This window comes from Triturus cristatus, chromosome 1_2, assembly GCF_964204655.1.
Source record: "Triturus cristatus chromosome 1_2, aTriCri1.1, whole genome shotgun sequence".
In the NCBI taxonomy this organism is placed as follows: domain Eukaryota; kingdom Metazoa; phylum Chordata; class Amphibia; order Caudata; family Salamandridae; genus Triturus; species Triturus cristatus.
Genome location: NC_140580.1, coordinates 292,874,353 through 292,899,767, shown reverse-complemented (window position 1 = coordinate 292,899,767; position 25,415 = coordinate 292,874,353).

The window sequence follows — 25,415 nt, the reverse complement described above, 5'->3', positions numbered from 1 at the left end:
CAACACTTGATAGGTTTAATCTAGGGGACAATTTTATCCACATGATTATGGCACTGTATTTTAACCCTTCTGCTAGAGTTAGAGCAGGGGGTTGCCTCTCCTCCTCTTTTAAACTAGAACAGGGCACTAGGCAAGGATGTCCTCTCCCCCCCTCCTTGTTCCTACTAGCGATAGAACCATTAATTTATCTACTTAGGAACAATAACCAGATTACAGGAGAATGCTTCAACAAATGCACGGTCAAAATAACAGTCTATGCTGATGACGTATTAGTCATCTCTGAAAACGCGGAGGAAGCCATAACTGCACTAATAACCTCAATAGAAGAGTTCTCTGCGGTTTCTGGTTATAAATTAAATAAAGACAAAACAGAAGTAAAACTTCTAAACAATTTTGGCGGCAAGGAAGTAATCGGTAACTTGGGCCTTTCATGGCAGCCAAACAGTATTAAATACCTAGGATTAGATTTTACAAGAGACCTAATTACATCCCTGCGGACGAATGAGAATGCTCTCATTAAAATAAATTCAACGTTACTAGATGGCTTGTCACCAAAATGTTTATCCTTGTGGGGAAGAGCAGAGACGTTAAAAATGATGATCACCCTACTAATATATTATTTAGCCAGTATGTTACCAATGACACTCTCTAATGATTTCTTGACCAAGATATATAAAATGTTCAACTCGTTCCTCTGGCAAGGCAAGAGACCCAGAATTTCTTTGAAAAAACTTCAATTGACCAAAGAAAAAGGAGGTCTGAGCCTTCCAAACTTCAGGAACTATCAAACTGCGTATCTTTGCAAGCAAGGAGTAAACTGGCTACTTCCACACTACGACTACACTCCAGTATGGGTGGAGATAGAAAGATCAATCATTAACGAAATCCCGTTATCTGCTCTCCTAACCATGTACTTCTCTTCCACCCCTCATTCTAAATCTATCTTTCAGAACACTAAAAGAGCCCTGCTACGCCTAGATCAATTATCAGCGGTTAAAGTTAACAAATCCAACTTAACCTCTTTGTGGAATAATCCGTACCTGAGGATTGATGGAATGATGTTTTTCTGGAAAAAATGGTCAAAAAATGGCATAAACCTAGTCAAAGACCTTTTTACAGGGAAGCTCCCTTCGCCTTTCTCCGAGCTTCAAACACAATTTGACCTAGATTCCCTAGATTTTTATAAGTTTTTAAAGCTAAAGTCACAACTCATGCTGCGTTCCATAAAACCTACCGACCCGTCGATCCTCACAAGGATGCTACAGCTGCTAAAGTCAGGACACCCCGTTTCTAAAATCTACAAGCTTTTATCTCCTAAACCTCGTAAATCACACTTAAAGAATGAGATAAAATGGGAATCCGAATCTAACATCAGAGACATCCCATTTGACTGGGACAAGATACATATAACTCCCTTCTCAAACACAATTTCGCCAGTATTATCCCAGACAAAGCTTATGCTAATAAACAGGACATACTGGATCCCTGAAATGATTTTTAAACTTAAACTCAGCCAGAACCCTACATGTTGGAGTTGTAACACACTTGTTGGCGACCTTCCCCATATGCTCTTCCATTGCTCCACCTTACAGACTTACTGGGATAAAATATATGAGTGTATAAACAAAAAATTTAACTTCAACCCCCCAAGGGAATTTTCCTATATACTGCTGGGTTTTCTGGACCCAATGCTTCCAGATATAAATGACCGCTATTTGCTAGACCTTATGCTTACCCTGGCCTGCAAAATAGTGCTCAATAAGTGGAAGAACTCCAAAGAAGTCTCCTTCAGAATGTGGCAGGAATGGTTGTCCTTTCTCAGAGGGGCGGGTAACATCTCCCTACATTCCTCTCCCTGGCGCACCCCACACAGGAATCTATGGAGGTCCCTTGATGCCTTTTCCTTTACATTTGACCCACCGTGAAACCCATCACACTGCACTCCATCACATAAACACAGCTTCCAAGGCCTTAGTACTTTGAGAGGAGTCTTCCCACCTGTCCTCCCTTTACTAAAGATTCTATCTTATAGACTGTTCTCCGACTTTCATATAACGTATCGTTGTTATTATACCATGTCCTCTATAGTACACCTTTAATGTATCATGGATTGCATGTAAAATGTGATATTCATAGCCCTCTCTTGTACGCCTCTAATGTATCATAGATAGTATGTAGAATGTATAGTCCACCTGTACCGTTGCAACATAACTGCATTTCCTATTGCAACGTATTTGGATAACATGTCTTTTTCTTCTTCTTTTGTAATTTTCCTTAGGTTCATCATATGTCAGTATTATGGTTATTTATGTTATTTTACTGTGACTTCATTTTGTATCCTTCTTTTTGAAAAATCAATAAAAACAATTTGAAATAAAAAAAAAGCACCCTAATGGAGCGGATGCTAATCCTAGAGGCGTGTTAGTCTATTTTGGGAACTATCTTCTCCGGCAGATCATATTTGAGACAGCCACACCAGACAGTAAACACCAACTTGACGGCATAGAGTTTTTTACTCGACCAGACTTTTGTCATGGAACCGTTAAAAGACACTGGAGGTTACGACAGATGATTAACCCGTTCCAGGCAAAGGGTGCACAGGCTTACCTTATGAACCCTGCCAAACTAAAAGTTGTTTACGGATGATAGATCCTGCTATTTTACATCTGAAATTAAAGCCAAAGAATTCCTAGATGAATTTTATAGGAAGATCTAAGGAATGTAAGATTTAAGTCATGTCGGTAGCTTTGGGAGTGGGAGGGATGGTCCGGGAATAGCTTAGAGGAAGAAGGGGAAAGCAGTGGAGGAATGGCCAATAATGGTGTATATGGTTTATTTCTATTTTTTTTAAACTCTTTTTATTGATGACAGGGCAAAATAAAAAGTGGTTATATGTTGAAGCATGGCAAACATCTTGCGTCTCATCCCACATTGATATAAGCATAACAATACAGTCAGTACAGTAAGCTTGGCAGAAAGTTACGAGAAACAATTTCTCACCCTCCTCCCTCAGTCAGAAGCCGCATCAGACGCGGTCCGAGTCGGAGTACAAATGTCCCCTCTATACTTATTCCAGGCTCCCCATACTCTCTCCCACTTTTTGGGGCACACTCGGTGTACATATGTCGCCTTCTCTGCCACCATGGCCCCATCCATGTCCCTGCACCAGTCATTGATGCCCATTTTGTTGTCAGTCTCGGCCTCATCCCAGGCAGCGGAAGAAGGGCGTCCCCTTCCATGAGCACTAGGTACTGCTGCCATGGAAAGAGAAATGGGCTTGTTGTTTTAGGGCCAGTCATGGAAAGTGTAATAGGCCTTTTCCTTTACTCAGCATTGGCAGCCATCTTGTAGTGGGCTCTTCCTCACATCTCACCCACATGGGCCTGCTTATTTTCCCCTTCTCCGAACAGTGAGTGATGGTTTTATGGTTTTATTGCCTTTATGAAGCGGCTTGCCTGAACTGCTTACCTCTGAAGGTGTAAAGTACATTATTGCCTCCTTGGAGTAGGCTCTTCCCCATATATCCCACATTTGGTCTGCTTTAGTTTGCCCTTTTTCCAGGTTACTTGCGTATTTAGCCTTCCTGGGTGAGGAGACATGGCGGGGGTGGGTCTGGAGCCGAACCCTCCGAAGCTCCTTTCTCCCAACCTAGAGATCGCGGGCCAGAACGCTTTCCGAATCATATATCCTCCGAACCTCTCAAAAAATGTTGCAAGAAATTTCAAACATAGACTACTTAAAACACATCCGGAATCCATTATTTTAGACCCCGTCTTCTCCATCAACAAGGGTATCTCAAAAAATGATCTCATCTTCTACACCAAACGGCATGCTCAATGGCGGAAGGCCATTTACTCTCTCCTCAATATCTCCTTTTCCCGCAAAACTCCACGTGGTCTCAGAGTGACCGTTGCATCCTCCCAGGCATTTAGAGCTGAAGCCACTATCTCACTTTACAAGAACGGAACCATCCTTATCCAAGTCTCTGACCGCAATCTATCGCTGTTTGACAACATTTTCCCCACCATCATGAAGACAGTCGATAACTTCAGTGTCGCTCCCCATAGAGGGGCGAGTCCCGCAACGGTTCCCTGGTCTGTGCAAATTATATCCCCCACCTCTGCACCACCAGTGACCAACCTGACATCTGTCCCGGAGGTCCCCCCTCTAGCTACACAGAATAACAATTCCACCGCACTGCACGTTGTGAACCTTAGGGTTCCCCATACGAAGCAAATTCTATCTCCCACCTCTTCATCACCAGTGGCCAACTCGACATTTGTTCTGAAGGGCCCCCCTCTAGCTACCTCTCCTCAGAATAACTATTCTTCCACACTGCATGTAGTAAATGTGAGGGTTCCCCATACTGCCTAATCTGTATCTCCTGCCTCTTCACCTTCACCTCCAAGCCTGCAGTACCATTTCCAAGAATCCCTTGCCCTGGGACCTACTCACTCACCACCGGCCCCTCTTGTCCCTTCCCCCACTATCTATCCTCAGCCGCAGGGTCCCCGGGACCTTGCCTCACATCACCATTCACACACCTCATTGGAAGACCGTCTGAATAAGATTGCACACTGCCTTCAACAACTTAAGGCTGATATTCGTAGCCTATCTCACATCACTGAGGATGTCTCAGCTAATTCCAGATTAAGCCGCTCCCATTTGACCAATCTACATCTACGCTCGCTCCCTGACTGCGGTTGCACCTGGTGCTTCTCCCCCCCATCCTAGGTGAACCACATCCCACTTCTCCCACACAACCCTTATTTGGGCCTCCACTCCGTACCCTAATAACCCCTCTCGCCCCCCTAGATGTAGATCCTCCTTGTCTGAGAGTGATATTCAGTCTCTCCTACTGTCTTATGATCTGCCACTTCCTTTCACCCCATCTAACTCGCACCTAATTGAATCAATCCCCTCTGATCCCTTCAGGGAACCTAAGCCTAATACAAGAACTTTAAATTTGAACAACCTCAAGACAGTCACTGCCATGCTACCCCCATCAACAGACATCCCCGTTAATCTCAAATGTGTGCTCCTAAACTGCAGATCAGCTGTTCAACACGCTGCGGATATTGCCGATCTCATCCTTGTCCAAGATCTGGACCTTTTAATGCTGACAGAAACTTGGCTAAATGACTCAGTCGCTCCTAGCCTGGACCTTTTAATGCCTCTCAATTTTGATATCATTAGGTTGGATAGAACTAGTGGTCAGGGAGGAGGCATTGCATGCCTATATCGTAGTAATCTAACAGTGGAAGTCATTCATGCCGACCTCCTGCCGTCTTGTGAATATCTATACATTGAAGTGATGGGGGGCAAGAAGCACATATGCAAACTACATATGTTATACCACCCCCCTCGCGACAACCTTCCCTTCACAGAACAGATCATGGATATTATTTCATCTAACGCAGATTTCCAGGGCACTCAGATATTCCTGGGAGACTTCAACCTCCATTGGAATGATATGAATGATAAGATGGTCAACAGCCTCAAATCCTTCCTACTTGACCTTAACCTTACCCAACTATGCGACAGCCCTACGCATAACAAAGGAGCCGCGCTAGATCTGGTCATTGGTAAGCACAATTCTCTCCTCCTGGAGGCGATCCTTCCATGTGACTGGACGGACCACTACTGCATCACCTTCCTTGTCCTTGAATCGTTAAGAGCAAGCAGATCCCAACCTAAGAACCCAAAACAGTTGAAAAGATGCTTACGGAACATTAACTCGCAAGACCTGACGGCGCTCTGTGATAGCCTCTTGCCACCCACTTTGAACATGTCTGATGTTCATGACCTGAAAGCCCACTATAACCATGCAATGCTTAAGGTTCTTGACTCAGTAGCACCACTTCAGCTTAAACGAGTGTCCTCTAAATGCTCCAAACCATGGTTCAACGATACTCTTAATGCCGAAAAAAGAAATTGAAGACTTGCAGAAAGGAAATGGCGATCGCATCCCTCCCTTGAACATCTTTGTCACCTGAGATCCTTGAGAAGCACATACAATAAACGCATCAGATGCTTGAAGGCCACCTTCTTCAGAACCCAACTGGATAAAGCAAAAAAAACACCCAAAAAAACTGTTCAAACTCATCAAGTCCCAAGCCAATAATCATCCTAACCTTTCCTCGCCGGGTCAAGGGGCACTCCCGAACTGCGAAGAATTTGCTGTTTTCTTCACTGATAAGTCTACCAAGATTGAGATGGAATTAAGCTTGGCCCGTGATCTCCTCCCGAGTGGTCCTCTGACACCCGATGCCCTTCAGTGTCGACTAGCACTGACTCTACACAGCCCTTCCTCCCCAAAAACAATGCATCTTGGAGTCTGTTCCAAACCTTGGATGAACCAACTATACGCAAAATGCTACTGACGTTGAAATCTTCCAATCACTACAACGACCCTTTGCCATCGAACCTGTACCCGGAAGTGAGATCCTCCTTACTAACACTCTGGACGACGATCGTCAATGCTTCTCTTATGCAAGGTGCTATTCGGGATTGCCTTAAATCAGGTCAAGTTACCCCAATCAAAGAAACCAAATGCTGATCCCACGGACCTCCTTAACTTTCGCCCAATCACTAACATCCCTACCTTAGCAAAACTCCTGGAGAAATGTGTGCTCGCCCAACTATGTCATCACATCGACCACTTCCAGCTCCTGGATCAATGCCAATCTGGTTTCCGCCCAGGTCACAGTACAGAGTCGGCGCTAACACACATTGTGGATGATGCGCTTAGAATGCTGGATCACAATGAAGCGTGCCTATTGATCCTTCTTGACCTCTCATCAGCATTCAATACTGTCAAACACGGGGCAAGCCTGCTCTGATGTGGGGGAAGCTGATGGACGGCTGACGCGATCCCACGCACAGCCGCTGTGCTTCCTGGCCCCGCCCACGAAGGTAACGCCGAAGCTATGGAGTTACAGAGCTGCTGAGAAAAGAAGCCGCCGTCGGAGTGCTGTTCACCACGCTGTCGCCATGCGAAAAAATCTGTTACTGTGCTGCCGTAATCCCGCAATGCCTTACACAGGATTGCTACGGGGGTTTTTTGAGACTACGTAGATATGAAGCATTAAGGTATACGGGACTACGGGGATTATTTTTGTTTATGCCTGCACGCCTGCTCGCCTCCTCGCCTCCTTTGCTTGCTCGCCTGCTCATCTCTTCATCTGCTCGTACCCAGCATCTAGCGTCCAGGTTATCGTCCAGCCTTATTTAGCATACCTGTTTGGCGCCTTGTGAGTCGCAGAGTTTTTCTTTTTGCCGATAGCCTGCTTGTCCTCCATTCTGCCATTTCGTTGTTCGCTATTTTGCCTGCTCCTTACTGCTCTGGGACTGTATTGGTGAAACGGATGCTGTGTGGTGGTCCAGGCGGCACGCTTCGGAGGAGAGGAACGGAGAGGCAATGAGAGGCAAGGAAATATAGGAGCCTTCGTAATCCTCTCAGATTACATTGTTTCATCTCTGTTTTATCTTTTTCCTAAAACGCTTGTGTTTCTACCTGAATTAGATAATCCCCACACAGCAATGGCGACAAAAGCAAAGAGTAGGCAGGCCAAGCTGGAATTGGCCAGGGAACTCCCGAAGTCGACGATTAAGATCTCGCCAGTGCTTAATGGAGGGAGGAGAAATAAAAGGAAAACTCAAAAAGCTGCTCCGAGACAAAAGACTGCCGAGTTACACGCTGAGCTACATGCTGGTAAAAACAAATATAACGTTCTGAGAGAACAAAGTGACGAAGATGAAGATGACGAGGATAATGAAGACGATCGGGTCGAGAGCAAGGGGGGCGAAGATGCAGATATTCTGTCCCAGCTTGAACATTCAATAGAATTGAGCTTACTAACTGCCGCTAACGGTGAGAAAGGCGAGAAAGGTGGAGAGGACGCGAGAGGCGAAGTGAATGGGAAGAACAAAGGAACAAAGACGTGCCGGGTAGACAACGTGGTCAATGATCTATCCCCAGCTAAGGAGATTGGAAGTCAGTCAGCCCCTAAGCAATACTCTCTCTTTTCTAAACCCCTTCTAAAACAGGGGCAACTTTCGAGCACTCCTATACGAGAAGGGGCGAATCAAAGGGGGGGAAGTGGCAAGTCAGAGCAAGGAGCAGTGCAGAGGGTGGCGCTAGGTCAGGAGGGCCTTGAAGGTTCTGAAGAAACAACTCCTGCAGCACTAACTTCAGAAAATGGAAATTCTTCCCACACTGCACTGTCTCAGGTCCCTTCTCCCCCTCCGGCTCAGTTGTTCTCAAGTCCTTGCCTTATTCGCATTACGAAAACTCCAAGCCAAGAGCTAAGCCCACAGGCTTCTCAGGCCTCTCAAGAGGATGGACTGTTTCCCCTCCCGAGTGCTACAAAAGCAAACTCTATTGAAATTTTGCTCGGGACTATCCTTCAGGAATTAAGGGATTTCAAAAACTCCCAGGCTCAGGAAATTTCTCAGCTGCACAGCAGGCTCACAAAAATGGAAGAAAATTTTGGCAACTTTCCCTTAAGAGTCACTGAAGCTGAAACGCGGATTTCATCCTTAGAGGACTCCCTATCGGCAATACAGAAAGACCTCTTGGTGGCCAACAAAGAGAGAATCCAGCTAGCGGAAAAAATGCAGGACCTTGAAAATTATAATAGGAGGTCGAATCTACGCTTGGTAGGCATACCAGAGGGTTTGGAAGATAAAGACGTAGTTAAGTGGTCTGAGTCCCTTTTGAAAAAAGCCATACCTGAGCTCCAAGGAGATTTAACGATCACAAGAGCGCACAGAGTCCCTGCGCATAAACCAATCAATCTGAAATATCCGCGTACAATTTTGCCTAATTTCTCTGATTTTAGGGTGAAGGAGAAAATTCTAAGCACTGCCTATTCTAAGAAATTATTCAATGCTGACGGCACGAATAATTTTCGAATTTTTTCAGATATGTCGGCAGCTTGTGCTCATAGACGCAGGGACTTTGTTAAACTGATTGACTCTTTTAAAAACAAGGGAGCCCAGGCTACGATTGTGCAGCAATCAAAACTTAAAGTACTGGCCAAAGGGAAGTTTTTTATTTTTACGAACATATACGAAGCTCAGGCACTCCTTGAAGGTCTAGGTCCATAGCTTACGGCTAATTATTTTTCTATTTAATGGGCGAGTCTACGACAGGGCCAGGAAGCACACAAGGATGCAACGACATGGCATCCAAAAAGAAGAAATCCAAGAGAAGGACGGAAGTGGGACACGGGGGGGTACCGTCCGCTCTAAGGGGGGGTTGGGATGGGAGGGGAGGTGAAGGGGGGTGTTGCAGGGGAAAAATAGAGAGTTCATTTATTGAAGAATCTTCTGTTCTAATTCTAAATTCAACACAGTTTTGGTACGGACAAGGCCTTCTGCCTTATTATTTGGTCTGATAAGTTCCCTTATGGTTTGCTTATTTGCACAAAGAGAGGGTTTGCTGCTACTATGTGATCACATTGATGTTCTGCCTTTTTTGCACAAAAGAGAGGTCTCTGCTGCTATTATATAACTGCACTGTATATTTGCTCATTTGCACAGAGAGAGGTTTTTTGCTACTTATTTGCAAAATTATTACACAACCGTATTACCCATTTTTTGTATAAAGAGAGGTTGCGCTCTTTTCATTTAACTTCACTGCTAAAGGCTCTGCTGCTATTGTACAACCATTTTGCTTATTTGCACAACCATATTACCCATTTTTTGCATAAAGAGAGGTTTCGCTCTTTTCATATAACTCTACTGCTAAAGGCTCTGCTGCCATTATACAACCACTTTGCTTATTTGCCTATTTGCTCAGTGAGATGTTCCTGTTCTTTAGTTGCATATTTGTACAAAGTGAGGTTTCGCTATTCTCATTATACAACGGTGCTCCCTATCTGCCTATTTGCACAAAGAGTTTACTATTGAAAATTTTTGTATGATTATTTATTGCTGGTTTGTTGATTAATGCTTATTTTTACAGGCTGAAATTTAAAATTCCCTTAGCCATATTTATTTATTTCGGCTGCCTTGTCGCATGTTCCATCCTCCTCTTCTTGAAGAATTAATAATATGGTGAAGTTTATTTCTTTTAATACAAATGGTCTTAACAATGTTCGAAAAAAAAATGCTATTGAAAGTTGGTTAAAGAATTTAAACCCAGACATCATCTACTTACAAGAGACCCATTATAAAGATCAGGAGGACTCAGATAAAATTCTGAAGAATTGGGCCGGCCATAGGATATCTTCTTCAGCTGGGTTGGCACAAAGAGGAGTATGCATATTAATAGGAAAACATGTAGGCTTACTCTGGCTGGCACAGCCATAGACCATAGAGGTAGATGGGCAATTGCACATGGTAAATTAAATAATATTGACATAATCCTCGCTACAATATATGCACCAATTTTAGATAACTCTCTGCCAATTTTACAGTTAAAGAACGCCATAACAGGGCTCCCTGGGTTAATATTATGGGGGGGAGACTTTAATTTTCTTCAGATCCCTCAATTGGACTCCTCCAAAAAAGATCGCCGTCAAAATAAACCCCAAACTGCTTTGGCCATTCAATCTTGTAAATTAGATCTTGATATCATGGATCATTGGCGATTCTCCAATCCTCTTAAACGAGAATATTCATGTTACTCAGCAAAATATAACTCTGCATCCAGATTAGATTTTTTTTTAACTTCTCATGACTTAGAGTTATATAACTATTTACATCTGTCCAATGCTTTCTCTGATCATGTGTCAGTTTGCATGGAGGTAAAGTTGGGACTACAAGATATAAGCCCTATTAGAAGATGGTTTTTTAACAATCTTAACCTCCTTGATCCTAAATGGTGTACAGACATTGAAGAATTTATTGAGCAGTTTTTCACACAGAATAGAGGTACTGCCCCATTAAATATGATCTGGGATGCTTTCAAGGCTACACTCCGTGGGTTCATAACATCTAAAGAAATACCAAAGCAGAAGGCAAGAAAGGAGGAGAAAATAAAACTTCAAACCGATCTCACGGAAGCAACTCAAGAACACTACAAGACTAGATCAGCGCACTCAGGGCAAAAGCTTAATGAGGCTAAGGGCAGGATGAGGGATTTCTATTACATCCTGGGTGAAACTAATAGCAATCTCTATGCCCAGAAGATCTATGAGGAGAGCGAATATACAGGCAAGCTTTTGGCCTGGCAAGCCAAAGAAAAGCAGGCTCGCAATAGAATAGATCAATTAATTAATCCCATCACCAAATCATATGCTAAGACTACAGGCTCTATTGGCGAGTTGTTTTTAAAACACTATGAGGGAGTCTATCAAGCAATCGAAGGGGCCTCATCTGATTCCATTGGGGAGTTCTTAGAGCATCTGGCAATACCGAAATTAGACGATGAGGGCAAGAAATGCCTTACAGAGGACTTCTCAATGTCAGAATTAGATGACGTAATCAGCTCTTTTCCTAACGGTAAGGCAAACGGTGATGATGGTTTTCCTATTGAATTTTTTAAAAAATTTGGAGGAACCCTACATAAAGAACTTTTACTTTTATTGAACAACTTACTCCAAGGAGGTCCCCCGCCAGACTCCTTCCATTCAGCTGTGGTGGTTAGCATTTTGAAAAAAGGGAAGGACAAGGAGAATATAAATTCATATAGACCTATAAGTCTCCTAAATACAGATTATAAAATCTTTACAAAACTTTTAGCAAACCGATTGAATAAAATAGTGGGATACCTCGTAGCTAACGATCAGTGCGGTTTTATTGCAGGCAGACATCTCCACTCAAACACAAAGTTTGTATTGGAAGCACTAGATTTTTTTTAAACTAATCAAGTGAAGGCTCAAATCTGGTTCCTAGACGCAGAGAAGGCCTTCGACCTAGTGTCATGGGACTGCCTTTTTGCTATTTTGCACAGTTTCAATTTCCCGGATGCTTTTATCATACTTTTAAAACAACTATATATGGATTCTAAGGCACAGATTATCATTAACAAATCTAATATTGGGACATGTCCAGTCACTAGAGGCACGCGCCAAGGATGCCCTTTGTCGCCAATTTTATTTGCGCTATTCATTGAACCTTTGGCGATTGCGATTAGGAATATACGCACCGACACAGCCCCAATAGTTGGTATGACTAATATAAAATTATACGCTGATGATATTGCCCTTTTCTTAGATTCCAAACCCTCTAGTCAATTGAAGATTCTAAAAATATTCTCAGATTTCCAGAATCTAGGGGGTTATAAAATTAATGTTAACAAGACAGAAATTATTTTAGTAAACTGCACTGTAGACACTTTAATACCAGAATTTAGGCAAATATATAATCTATCCCCAAAGAGGTATTTAGGAATATTTATATCGGATAATCTGGAAGATCTGTTTTCATTGAACTTCTCACCATTGTTAAAAAAGGTGGGGTCTCTTTTAGATCGTTGGAACTTATTACCCCTATCTTTGATGGGGCGAGCAGCATTAATACGAATGTCGGTCTTACCTCTTTTTAATTTTTTGTTTGATACCGCACCTTGCCCAATTCAGGTCTCTTTTTTTAATAAAGTGGATGCTCTGATTTCTTCTTTTCTTTGGGCTAAAAAATCTCCTAGGCTTGCACGTGACACTTTATATCTTCCTTTTGCACAAGGAGGGCTGTCCCTTCCAAATATTAGAGAATATTACTTTGCATCTTTTGCACATCATAGTTTTAGGTTTTTTTTCTCAGACACTAACGAAGCAGACAATTTTTTTATGAGGAAGATGCTGTCAGAAATAAAAATAATTGATCCAATTAGAATTATAAAAGATCCAAAGAAAGTTCGCTACAAGTCCCTTCAGTGGATTTTCAAACAGAAAATTCAGTTTTTGAAATTCTACTCCATCCCTAGAATAAGTAATACAACGGATTTGAACAACTTTAACTTTGGAGAAGAGGGAGGTATGGAGAGTAAAATAATAAATCTCTGGAAAGAAAACGGCTTCGTGAAGATTGAAGACTTCCTCATTGGCAATAGGTGGAAGTCATGGGATGAAATCTCCAGACAGGCACATTATTCACATTCCACCTTGAATTGGTCTTTCTGTATGCTCAATCAAAGGCTCAGAGGGTTAGATATAGGAAATCTATACCACAAAGAAACTATCTCGACAGCTATGAATAATAAAATTCCAAAAAAGATGAGCATCTGGATCAAATTATTAAAAGAGGATAAAGGGCAGGAATGTTCCAGTAGGATCATTGAGAGGTGGAAAAAGAGGGAAAACATTGAAATCAACAAGTTTGTATGGGACAAGATAAATAAATTTAATAAAATAATTTTCCGTGGCGCTAATTTTAGACGCATGCAATTTTACAATAAATGGTTGATCTATAGAACTCCCGCTTATCTCCATAGTATCTTTCCCCTAGTTGTTGATAAATGTTTTCGGTGCGAGGAGAAAGGGAACTGGAAACATATTGTCTGGGAATGTCCTAAAATCCAGCCATTCTGGAAGGAAATTGAAAAATACCTCTCCTCTGAGCTTAAAACCATTATAATATTCGATGACTTAGTTCCTGTACTAGGCTGTTCTATGTGCCACACTCCATATGATGAGTCCCTTTTCATAGCTTCTTTAATAGCCAAATCTCTTATTTTACAGTCCTGGAAAACCGATCAAGTACCAACTTTTCAGGCTTGGAAGGCAAAATTATTACGAATCCAGGGCAGGGAAAGAAAATATGCACTGAGATCTGGGGCACTCAAGAAATATGAGAAGTTCTGGAGTGTGTTTGAATCGTAGTCCTTTTTACTGTATTTCCTGACAGCATTTAATTTTAACTATATCTTCTTAGCTAATAGTCTGCTAGAGTGTTTCTCCCTATGCATTTTGCACTTTATAATTGCACATTACACTTTACAATTGAGATTTGAATTGTCGAAATTCGTTGTTGTTTTTTGGCTTTACACTTTGCACTTTATAATCAAGTTTTCGAACTGATGAATTTGTAAAATGCTTTTACACCTATGTGCCTTGTACCGTATTAATCTTTCTACATATGTGTTCTGTATTGAAGATTTTGTTTTTATGAACTCTCAATAAAAAGAATTAAAAAAAAAAAAATACTGTCAAACACGGTCACTTAATTGACCTACTGGAACATAGGATGGGGCTGTCTGGGCCGGTTCTAAACTGGTTCTCTTCGTTCTTTCACAACAGAACCCAAAGCTTCAAGGTGAACCACTCCTTGTCTCATCCTGCACAGGTCACCTTGGGTGTTCCCCAAGGTTCAGCACTGTCCCCCACCCTCTTTAACCTGTTCATGGAGCCTCTGACCGAAATTCTAAAATCATCCAGCATTCATTATCATATGTATGCGGATGATACCCAACTATACCTGAAGATCGCCTCTCCCGAAGACATTCAGTCCCTCAACTCAGTCCTGCTAGAAACACAAAGCTGGTTGACAAGTAATCACCTGAAGTTAAATGCTCTTAAAATGGAATTCTTATTGATCTCACCCCACAACCAATCTCCTGTCATGGAGCAATGGCTGAACCAGCTGACTGCTCTTAACTGTAGACCGCACCATGTGTACTCGGCATCTTCTCTAGGTATCATTCTGGACAAAAACCTGAACATGCAGAAGCACATAAGTTCCCTCACCAAAGGAGCGAACTTTCAACTCAGCCTACTCAGGAAACTCAAACCCTTTCTCCCTGCTCATGACCTGAAGGTGGCAGTACAAGCATTAGTGATCTCAAAGCCGGACTATGGTAGCGCAACTCTTTGCGGCCTGCCTCGAGTTAGGACGGCTCCGCTTAGGGCCTACCTCAATTCCGCTGCTAGACTCTTAACTGGCACAAAAAAATACCACCACATATCTCCGGACTTGCAAGTCCTGAATTGGCTTCCATATGAAGGTCGGATACAGTTAAAAATTGCATGCATGGCTCACAAGGCCATCCACTTCAAGACCCCGCTGTACCTCGCTCGGAAACTGGAGCTCTCCTGCTGTTCTAGAGCCTCCAGAAATGCCAGCACCCTTTTGCTAAAACCACAAAAATTCAAGAAAAAAAAGAACTACAACCGAGCCTTCTCAGGGATGGCGCCGAGGATTTGGAACTCCCTTCCACCCGAAGTCAGGGTGAACCCCTCCACTGGCTTCTTCAAAAAAGAAGTTAAAGGACTCCTGATGAAGAAATTTCTTCTTTCACATGGCTCCTTTATTTGTTTTTGGTGCATACCCGCTGACTATGGCCCAACCACTTGATTCACGGGTCTTCTTGGACATTTCTAGATTTGCACCTTGTTGAGCTGATGATTTTGGTTTGTTTGTTTTTCCCTTAGGATAAGGTTTGTCAATTAGACTCTGATTTTGTTGCCTTGCTGATTTTGTATGTTTGATTTTAACCATCGTGATGCATATTCTGTAAAGCGCTCTGATATCCTCGGTGGTCATGTTTGCGCTATATAAAACTTTCAAAATAAACAAATAAATAAATAAATAGAGTGTCAGTGAGGATTGTGATCCCCAGAAATTGGCTATATTACATTTGGAGAACATCATCTCAAGCGTCGCCCAGTCCTGTGACGCATGATTGAGATAAACGGGTTCCCAAATATTTAGGAGACATCTTTTGGGCTCTGGCAGGACTGAAACTCCACCCACTTCAGAAATAGTTCACAGAACCGCTGCCCAGTAGGGCATTATTTGTGGGTACTGCCATATTGTATGGTAAAACGTACCCTCCGCTCCACAGTTACTCAGACAAAGCGAATTTTCAGCTCCCCCTATTCTGTGTAGGGTCACTCTGGTATAGTACGTACGATGTAGTATTTTCAGTTGCACCAGTCTTAGTCTGGAGGATATCTCTACTTCGCGTGGGGACAAGAGCGCCTCCTGCCAGTCAGTGTCGTCTAATTCCCCCAGTTCCTTAGACCATTTTTCATGTAGGGTTGTCATAGGATCTGTTAGATTGTTAATGAGTTTGTGGTAGGTAAGGGAAGTGGCCTTCTTGTCCATGCAATCTGTCAATAACCTATCCTCCAAGGGGGAGGCCTCCGGAAGTGTGGTACCAGTTGTTATAGCTGCCATGAGTGCATGCCTGATATGTGTGTATCTAAATATTTCAGAGGGTGCCAGTTCATATTGTTCCTGGAGGTGGGCAAAGGTAACCACCTCACCCTTGACCCATAAATCACCCACCGTAGATATTCCGATGGAGTCCCAGCGGTGGAAACCCTTACTATTCCGAAGTCTTCCTAGTCGTTGTGCTTCCCAGAGTGGGGTGAGCTGGGTTATAACACCGTCCCAGCCTAGTTTTTTTAGTGCTATGTACCAAACCTGGACTGAATGCGCTGTGGGTCCGATTAGTGGGGTAGTCTTCTTTTTCGTATATAGTGCCCGCATTATTCCTCCCCCCCCATCCATGTCTGTCCGCTCTAAACGCGTGATCTATATGCGGGGCGTGTACCCATTGATTGAGTACCATCAACTGCGACGCCCAATAATGTAATTTTATATTTGGAAGTGCTATGCCCCCATCGTACCAGCCCCTGACCAATTTATCCATGGCGATGCGTGCCGGTTTTTTCCCCCAGAGTAAATTAGACACTTTCGCCGCTATTGCCTTAAAGTAGCTTGGTGGAACAAGAAACAGGGTATTCTGCTGGGCATAAAGGAACCTGGGAAGTGCCAGCATCTTAGAAAGTGCCGCTTTCCCAAGCAGCGTCAACGGCAGGGACTGCCAATGTGTCGCATCCCGTTTGAGACATTCTAGGGGTGGCATGAGGTATGTTTTGATAAATTCTTCAGACAGCGGCGTGATATGGATTCCTAAATACTTAAAACCCCCCTTTGCTATCTGTAAATTACACCCCTTCGGGAGCTTCAGTGGCGGGCCATGAAGTACATACAGAATCGACTTGGTCCAATTGATGATGTATCCAAAAACCTGACCATAGAAGTCACAGATATTCAGGAGCACAAGGATGGATTGTCTGGGAGATGCCATATACAACAACACATCATCGGCATATAAGGAGATGTGGTCCAACCCTCCGCCCAATGGAGCCCCCGGATAGTTGGTTTCCACTTAATCCATGCGGCCAGTGGCTCCAGAACAAGGGCGAACAGGAGTGGTGAGAGGGGACACACCTGACGCGTTCCACGACCCAGCGGGAAGTCCTCCGATATATGACCGTTTGCCGTTACATGAGCTAGGGGCTTTGAGTACAGCAGGTGCATCCAGGCACACAACTTAGGGCCAAAACCTAAATGCTTCAGGACTGCTAAGAGGAAGGGCCACTCAACCATATCAAAAGCCATATGAGCGTCTAAGGAGAGGATGACAGCTGCTTCCTGAATAAAGGGTAGACTCGCCATTACGCCATGTAGACGTCTCAGATTAAGGGCCGTATTCCTATTCGGCATGAAGCCGGATTGGTCCGGGTGTATTAGGGCATTGCGATGAGGGGTCAATCTAGCTGCTAGGAGTTTAGCGATGATTTTGGCCTCTGCATTAATTAATGATATGGGTCGGTATGATGTACAGTCCTCGGCAGGCTTCCCTGGTTTATGAATCGTCACTATGGTGGCCGTACGCTGATCTCACGGGAGTTCCCCTGCCTCCAAGCTGGTCACATACATATTTAAAAGGTGCGGCGTGATAGTGGTAGCTGTTTTTTTGTAGAGTTCAGTGGGTATGCGTTAGGCCCCACCGCTTTCCCTGACTGTATTGCTCCTATAGCTAGTTGCAGTTCATCTGTGGTGAGGTCAGCTTCGAGTGTCATTGCCGCCTCTGGCGTCAGTGTTGGCATTTTAATATCTTTGAGGAAAGCTTGTGCTTCCTCGATCGTCGTTGAGGATGTCGGTGTGTACACCTGTTGGTACTGTTTTGCTAATCTATTCACTATTTCCTGAGGGTCGGTTATGGTTTCGTTATCATTTGTGCGTAATTGTGCGATTCACCGACTGGCGCTATCTCTCCTATCGAGCCAGGCCAAAAGCTTCCCCGCCTTATCTCCGACCTCATATATTTTATGCTGTGTAGCCTGAAGCCTGGTCCCAATAGTTTCCCCTAGGTATCCCCTATACTCCTGCTGTTTAAGATGAAGAGCTTGGGATGTCATTCTCGTTGGGTTTTGGTCGTGGTGCCCCTTCACATGGGCCAAGTCTAGTTCTAGGGTCTCTATCTCTTTCTTCTTTTCGTCTTTGTGACCTACAATAGATGCGATGGCCTGGCCCCGGATAACTGTCTTATATGCCTCCCAGATGATGAGTACAGGCCCCAGCTAGGCCCGCAGGACACAAGGGTTCGCTCTCCTGCAAATGGAATCTACAAGGAAGTTGGCACGGAAACTGCAAAGTACAAAGACAAAGTTTATTAACCCTTAAGGGTGGTCCTACAATCCATACAACACCCTTCAGTATTGCATAGAGTAGCACAAAGAACTTGCGTACACGGTCCCCTTTTATACACAACAGAGGGGCTCATAAGTGGGTGGATACAACATGAGGCAAAGAATATTACCTTTTATGGTCACTTTCGATACAGAATCGATATATGGGCGGAGCTGACACACTCCTTGAGCCCGCGAAAACATGGTCAAGAAAGGACTAACTGATAACAGATGTGGTCAAGTCTGGGCATGCGCCAGACGGACAAAGGAGCTATTTATAGACTGTTACTAGGCAGATTGCAAGAGCAACTAACACGAAGATAGGACTCTTCTCGTGTTGAGCACGTGGAGACATGACAATACAAAATGGAGTCCAGACTTTAGTCAACATAACGAAAGAGACTTGGTCCTAAAGGGGAATTCATGTCTTTAGTGAATGCTTAATTACATCGACGTTTCAATTTACAACAGACGACCCTTTCAGCATTTACTGAAGACATCCGGTTTGTTAGGATAATCATCGTATATGTCAATTGTCATCATTTCCTCTACTTCTTTAGCTAAATGTTTCTGATAAGTGACATTGGCAATAGCTTTCTTATCAGGAATACAGAATGATACACATAAGGAACAGAGCAAAGGACCACATTGGACACAAATGCAATAAGAAAACAGAACTGCTACAATAACACAGAGACCAGTTAAGACCTTCCACCCCCAAGCAGTGATCAATGCCCAAAACCATCCAGAAAAGGTCCAAGTGCCGTTTTCTGTATGGATTTCAGCTGCAATTTTGTGCAACCTGTTAATAGCATTATAAACTGACGGCGTGTGGTCAGGGATAAACACACAACAACTACTTCCGATAATTTTACAAGCTCCACCTCGGTCAGCTAACATAACATCTAACACCATGCGATTCTGCAATGCAACAATTCTAGTAATCTGTAATTCTTCCGTAAGATTCCCAAGAGCAGCAGCGGTCTGGTTTGTCACAGCCTCTACCACTCTTGTTAACCTTCGAACTTTCCTACTATTTAGGGCAGCTCCAACGAAGAAAAACAATCCTAAATTAAAATCAATATACTGCTGCAGACTAGTGTCAGTCTGATCCACATCATCAATTGATAGAGTACGTTTATACCTATTTACAGTCACATTATTTAACAACTTCAAATCCTTATGATAAGATGCAGGTGCTAAGAATACAGGGGGCAATAGGAATGCTACATAACATACTCCGGACCAACCGGCTGGCAAACGGTAATAACCTTTATTTCCACATACGAAATATGTATTATGGGATGCTAAGAAGGTACTGTTATTCAATCCGTCGATATTTAGAATAGTGATGCAATCACTAACACCAACAGGAATATAACCCACACTCTGGACACACAGGTCCGCTTGAGCTTGTGCCACTTGAATCACAAATCGGTCTTTCCCCACAGTGTCTCTGGTGTTCGTGAAAATATAAGGAATCGATTCATTGTCTGGTCGATACTCTTCCCATTCCCAAATTGTCCCATTCGCTTGCGGGTATCCATCTTTATCCTGATGACATTCCCTATTAAGTCTGAAGAGTAATCGTCCCACTGTAGGTTTCCGGGTGGCGAAAAGCAAAGTGTACCATGCCCTACAAGAGCCATTATGAGAGAAAGAAGAGGTATGAATGGCGTTCCTCCTTTCTTCTGATGAGCTGGCATCATACCGCATATCCAACAGTTCGTAGCATTCGTGGCAACGTGGGTATGATGCAACATCTGGATGAAAGTGTTATTCAAATAAGACTGACGATGCTTCAATTCTTGATACGGAAGAGTATAAAAGTAGTGCTCCTCAGGCACTGGAGTGGTCAACACAAGTAACTTTCGAGCAGGAGTCACATCCTCCACAAACCATGTGGTTATCCCAACAATAGCTACTGTGAGCATAAAACCTGTTGCACAAAGGATTTTCTTTTTCTCCAAGTCAAAATAAAGAATCAATATCTTCCTGAAACTAAAAGGTTTGTCAGAACTCTTCCCCTTGGGCAGCGGTTGATTTCTTCACCAGCGGGCCAAGACGGGTGTCACTACACTAATGCAGGGCTGATCCCCCCCCCCTTGCCTCATTGGCTCTCCGTTTCACTAACCCAAGGGCCGTTCTGACAACATGTCCTGATACTGAAGAATTCACTTCCTTGGTCTCAGATGATATCGCTTTCCTCCAGGAGTCGCGTGATCCGGAAAGAGCTCCTCAGTGTCGTTCGGTTCCACAGCACGGCCTTTGTCTGTGGTCAGAATCTCTCGTTGATCGGTCAATACAGCAGGGTCCACCAATCCGGGCGGTACTTTGCGACAGTGCAGGGAATGGATCCAATTCTTTCTGTTGGAAACCCGCACAGCCGTCCTCGTTGCAAGTAGGACCTGCTCAGGACCAACCCATCTCGGCTCCAAGCTGTTCGTCCTTTCGAAAATCTTCACCATAACATAGTCTCCAGGCCGGAGACTATGTCCTTCGCCGGTGGACCGATCAGGGAGCGCCTCCCGGACCTGTTGATGAATAGAAACCAAATTATCCGTTAACTGTGCCAGATAATCATTCATCATTACACAAGGTACATCATACACAGCCTTAGGTCTTGGTAGACCCCAAATATTCATTGGGCGTCCGAAAATAATCTCATACGGGGTAAGACCGGTTCGAGAGTGCGGTATCGATCTAATTGACAATAATGCCAGTGGTAAAGCATCTGGCCAAGTCAAAGATGTCGAAGCTTGGATTTTAGCGATCTTGAGCTTCAGTGTACCATTATACTTCTCGACTAGTCCTGCAGACTGAGGGTGAAACACTGCGTGGAACTTCTGGGTGATGCCCAGACCCTTCAGGACATACTTTATAACATCCGCTATAAAGTGGGGTCCGTTATCACTCCACAGAAGTCTACAAACGCCATACCGAGGGAAGAACTCCTTCAACAGCATCTTGGCGGTAGTCATTGCAGTATTGTCTTTCGTAGGGTATGCCTCAACCCATTTGCTAAAGGCACAAACCACTACTAGAACATACTTCAAATTGTTACAGCGCTCAAGCTGGATATAATCCATCTGCAAAACCTCAAAGGGTGCAGTAGGTGTCACAAATCCTCCTGCTGGAGTTCGAGTACCCTTTCCTGGGTTGTACCTCAGGCAGATCATACAGGTCTGCACCACCCTCTTTGCCGTGCTAGCAATCTCTGGATGCTCCCAGACTTGGGTAAGCAATTTTACAATTGCGGACGCTCCAACATGTGCTAGCCCATGTGCCATCTGAACCATAGGTTGTACAAAAGCCGTGGGTAACTTCCATCTATCCATCTGCTTATTTCTCCAGCAACCCTCATCATCCAATTCTCCCTCACTGGACCATTGCTCCCGTTCTTTATCAGAAGCGGTCCTCTGTATTTCTCGCACTTCTTCCTTCGCATCGTGCAGTCTTTCTACCTGCGACTTCACTACATACATGGCAGTAGCACCGGGCTGCATCGCAGTCTCCCGTGCCACCCGGTCTGCTAACGCATTCCCTTCTCCAACTTTATCAACTACTTTCTTATGGGCACTACATTTAATGATAGCAATTTTTCTCGGATATGTCAATGCAGTCAAAAGGTTGTGAACTAACTCTCCATGCATTATTTGTACTCCATGCGACGTTAAAAACACTCTCTCCTTCCAGAGCAGGCCGAAATCGTGCGCTACTCCGAAGGCATACCGGCTATCTGTATAAACATTCACACACAATCCTGTACTGAGCTCACATGCTCGTGTTAATGCTATCAGTTCCGCTGCTTGAGCTGATTTCTGTGGTATGCGTGCTGTCTCCACTATTGTTTGCAGTGTGGTAATTGCATACGCTGCTGAAGTCGTACCATCTGGTAGCTTCAGGCATGATCCGTCCACCCACAGTTCTCCATCTACATCTGGAAAGGGCGTATCCTGGAGATCAATACGACCCTTTGTTTGTTCCTCAGTCACAAGAATACAATCATGTGCTTTCCGTGCTTCAGACTGAGTCTCGGGGTATGGCAACAATGTGGCCGGATTTAACGTTACACACCTCTTTAACGTAATATGAGGAGCCAAAAGCGTCAGCTCATATCCCGTTAAACGGGCACTGGTCAAATGCTGCGTCTTTGTCTGATTAAGCAGGGCATCAACAGCATGGGGGACTAATACCAACAGCTTATGAGATAACACAATTCCCTCGCTTTGGCGTATTGACACAGCTGTCGCCGCAACCGAGCGAAAACAACCAGGCAATGCTCGGGCAACAGGATCAAGTACAGCCGAAAAATATGCACAAGGGCGCTGCTTATCGCCGTGCATCTGCACTAAAACTGATAATGCACATCCATCTTTCTCATGCACATACAGCGAAAAAGGTTTGGTATAATCAGGGGTCCCTAACACTGGTGCTGAACAAAGGGCCTGTCGTAATTGCTGAAAAGCAGCGTCACACTCATTTGACCAAGGAAGCGGAATAGGTGTGTCTTTTGTCAAAAGGGCTAATAATGGTTTGGCTATGTGTGAGAACCCTAATATCCATTGCCTACAAAAAGAAACAAGACCCAAAAATGCACGCACGTCCTTCTGCGTGGAAGGTACTGGCGTGTCCAAAATTACTTGGATACGATCTGGTGTAAGTGCACGCCCCTCCTTAGACAAAAGGTGACCCAAATAAGTCACCTTTGGTCTACAGAACTGCAATTTCTTCCGAGATACTTTGTGATTGTGGGATGCCAAAAAGGAAAGCAAGGACAACGTACTCTTCTCACACAGCTCCGGAGTGTCAGCTGCCAACAAGATGTCATCGACATATTGAATGAGGGCGACACCCTCGGGCAAAACAAAGGAGTCCAATTGTCTTTTCAAAGCTTGACTGTAAATGCTAGGGCTTTCTGTGTAGCCCTGAGGGACTCTACAAAATCGATAAGACCTATTATTCAGAGTGAAACCAAAAAGGTATCGGCTATCGGGATGAATAGGAATCGAAAAGAAAGCATTTTTCAAATCAATAACTGAAAACGTAGTCGCCGTAGGCGGGACCAAAGTAAGCAACGTCGTGATATCAGAAACCACTGGATACTGAGGTATCACGATCTTGTTTACTTCTCTCAAATCAATTATAAACCGATAAACCTTGGCATCCGTATCCTTTTTCAAAATGGGTAGAATCGGGCTATTACAGACGTTGTAGGGAACTTCCTCCACTACTCCCACCTTAATCAAATCCTGCACAATCTGTGTAAGAGCTTCCTCCCCCTCCTGGGAAATACGATACTGTGGGAGGCGTGGTAACACCGCCCCCTCCTGGACACTAATGTGAACAGGCGGAATCACCATCTGTCCTACATCAGTATCCGAAGTGGCCCACAAAGTACGAGGGAGGGTCGCTAACACAGCATCCTCTACAACCACACACATCCGTTCAGACCGAGGGTGATTATCATTTAATATCACACGCACACCAGCGGGGGAGCAGCGGATCGTAGCTCTGAAGTGCTTTAGCATATCAAGACCCATAATGTTGTCCGGCGTGTTCGGGGCAAGCAAAAACGGACAGGGTGCAGAAAAAGAATCAACCTGAAATGTGAGGGGCCGCGAAAGAGGGCTTCGGGAGAGTGTACCATCAAACCCTACCGATGTAACCATTAAGCCAGATGGGGGAGCCCTCGGAACCAATTGTTTAGACAGCGCACTACGAGTCGCTCCTGTATCTACTAGGAACTGATCAGTAGAACCCAAAACCTCAGCTGATACATAAGGACCCTTCTGATCAACCGGCACCTCAACTGATTCTAACCCCCATCCAACGCATTCCTATGCATGCTGAGAATCATGGTACCCAGAGCGATCAATCCCTGACACTTGATACTGGTTGTGCCGATCAAAGACATTAGGTCTGTCTCGTTGCTGCCCGGCGGGATCAAAACGAGTGTGATCGTTAGAAGTCCCTCTAAAATTCGAGAAACCCCCTCTACCTCTCGGGCCACCCTGATTATGTCCCTGACGCGAAGCATGCAACGCCGGGCAATCTCTGGCCCAGTGTCCCGATTGCTTACAATACGCACATTGATTCCTATTCAAATCAGATCGGCCCGAGGGAGGACCATAAAATCCTCCCCTTCCTCTATTGACACCCCGACGGGGCGGACCAAATACTTGCGCTAACATCACCTTTGTTTTTAAATCTTTCGATTTCTTCTCCTCCTGTCCCTTCGCTTCTTGCTCCTGACGCTCATAATACTGAGCTATAGTCAGGAGGGCTGTCGGGGTCGCGGTGGACCAAGAACTTTCACTCGCTTTTAGGCGGGCTGCGATCGCCGGTAGTAAATTCGCCACATATTTATCAGCAAAGAGGTGTCGACCCGTATCATCCGTAAGTGACTGACCACTAAAATCATGAAACGTCTCCTCAAAGCGCGTAAAGAAATCTGCAACTGATTCATCGACTTTCTGCTTACACGAGGCTAACATATTCCAGTCAATCTTTTTAGGGGGGATGATTGTCTTCAACTTGGTCAGAATAGCAGCGGGGAGATCTAAGATAATCTGAGGTGGTTTCTGCGCGGGTTTCCTCTCCCTATCCTCATCCTCAAGCTCAGACCACCGAGCCTTAAAAGCGGCAACATCGTCCACCTTCCGCACAGATCGCCACATATCTGGTGGTAAAATAAGTCCAAAAAACAGATCTATATCTGCTAAGGTCATAGTACAAGAATTCAGGGCCCCCTCAACTTCTTCGTAGAAGGCCGCTGGATTCTTGCGGGGATCAGGCAATGCATTTTTTAATGCCATGACATCAGCCCTATGCCAAGGAGTATAAACCCAATTGTACACAAAATATCCCTTAGCATCGGCAGAGGTAATATCCGAACTAGTCCCCGCTCCTTTAGGAGGAACATACAAAGGTGCCGCCTCTCGCATTGGTTTAACATGCACTAGGTCGCTCTTATCTGACTGGGGGGAAGACGGCTGCTGGTCGTCCGCCTGCAAGGTCAAGCTCTCTTCTTCCTTGTTCCGG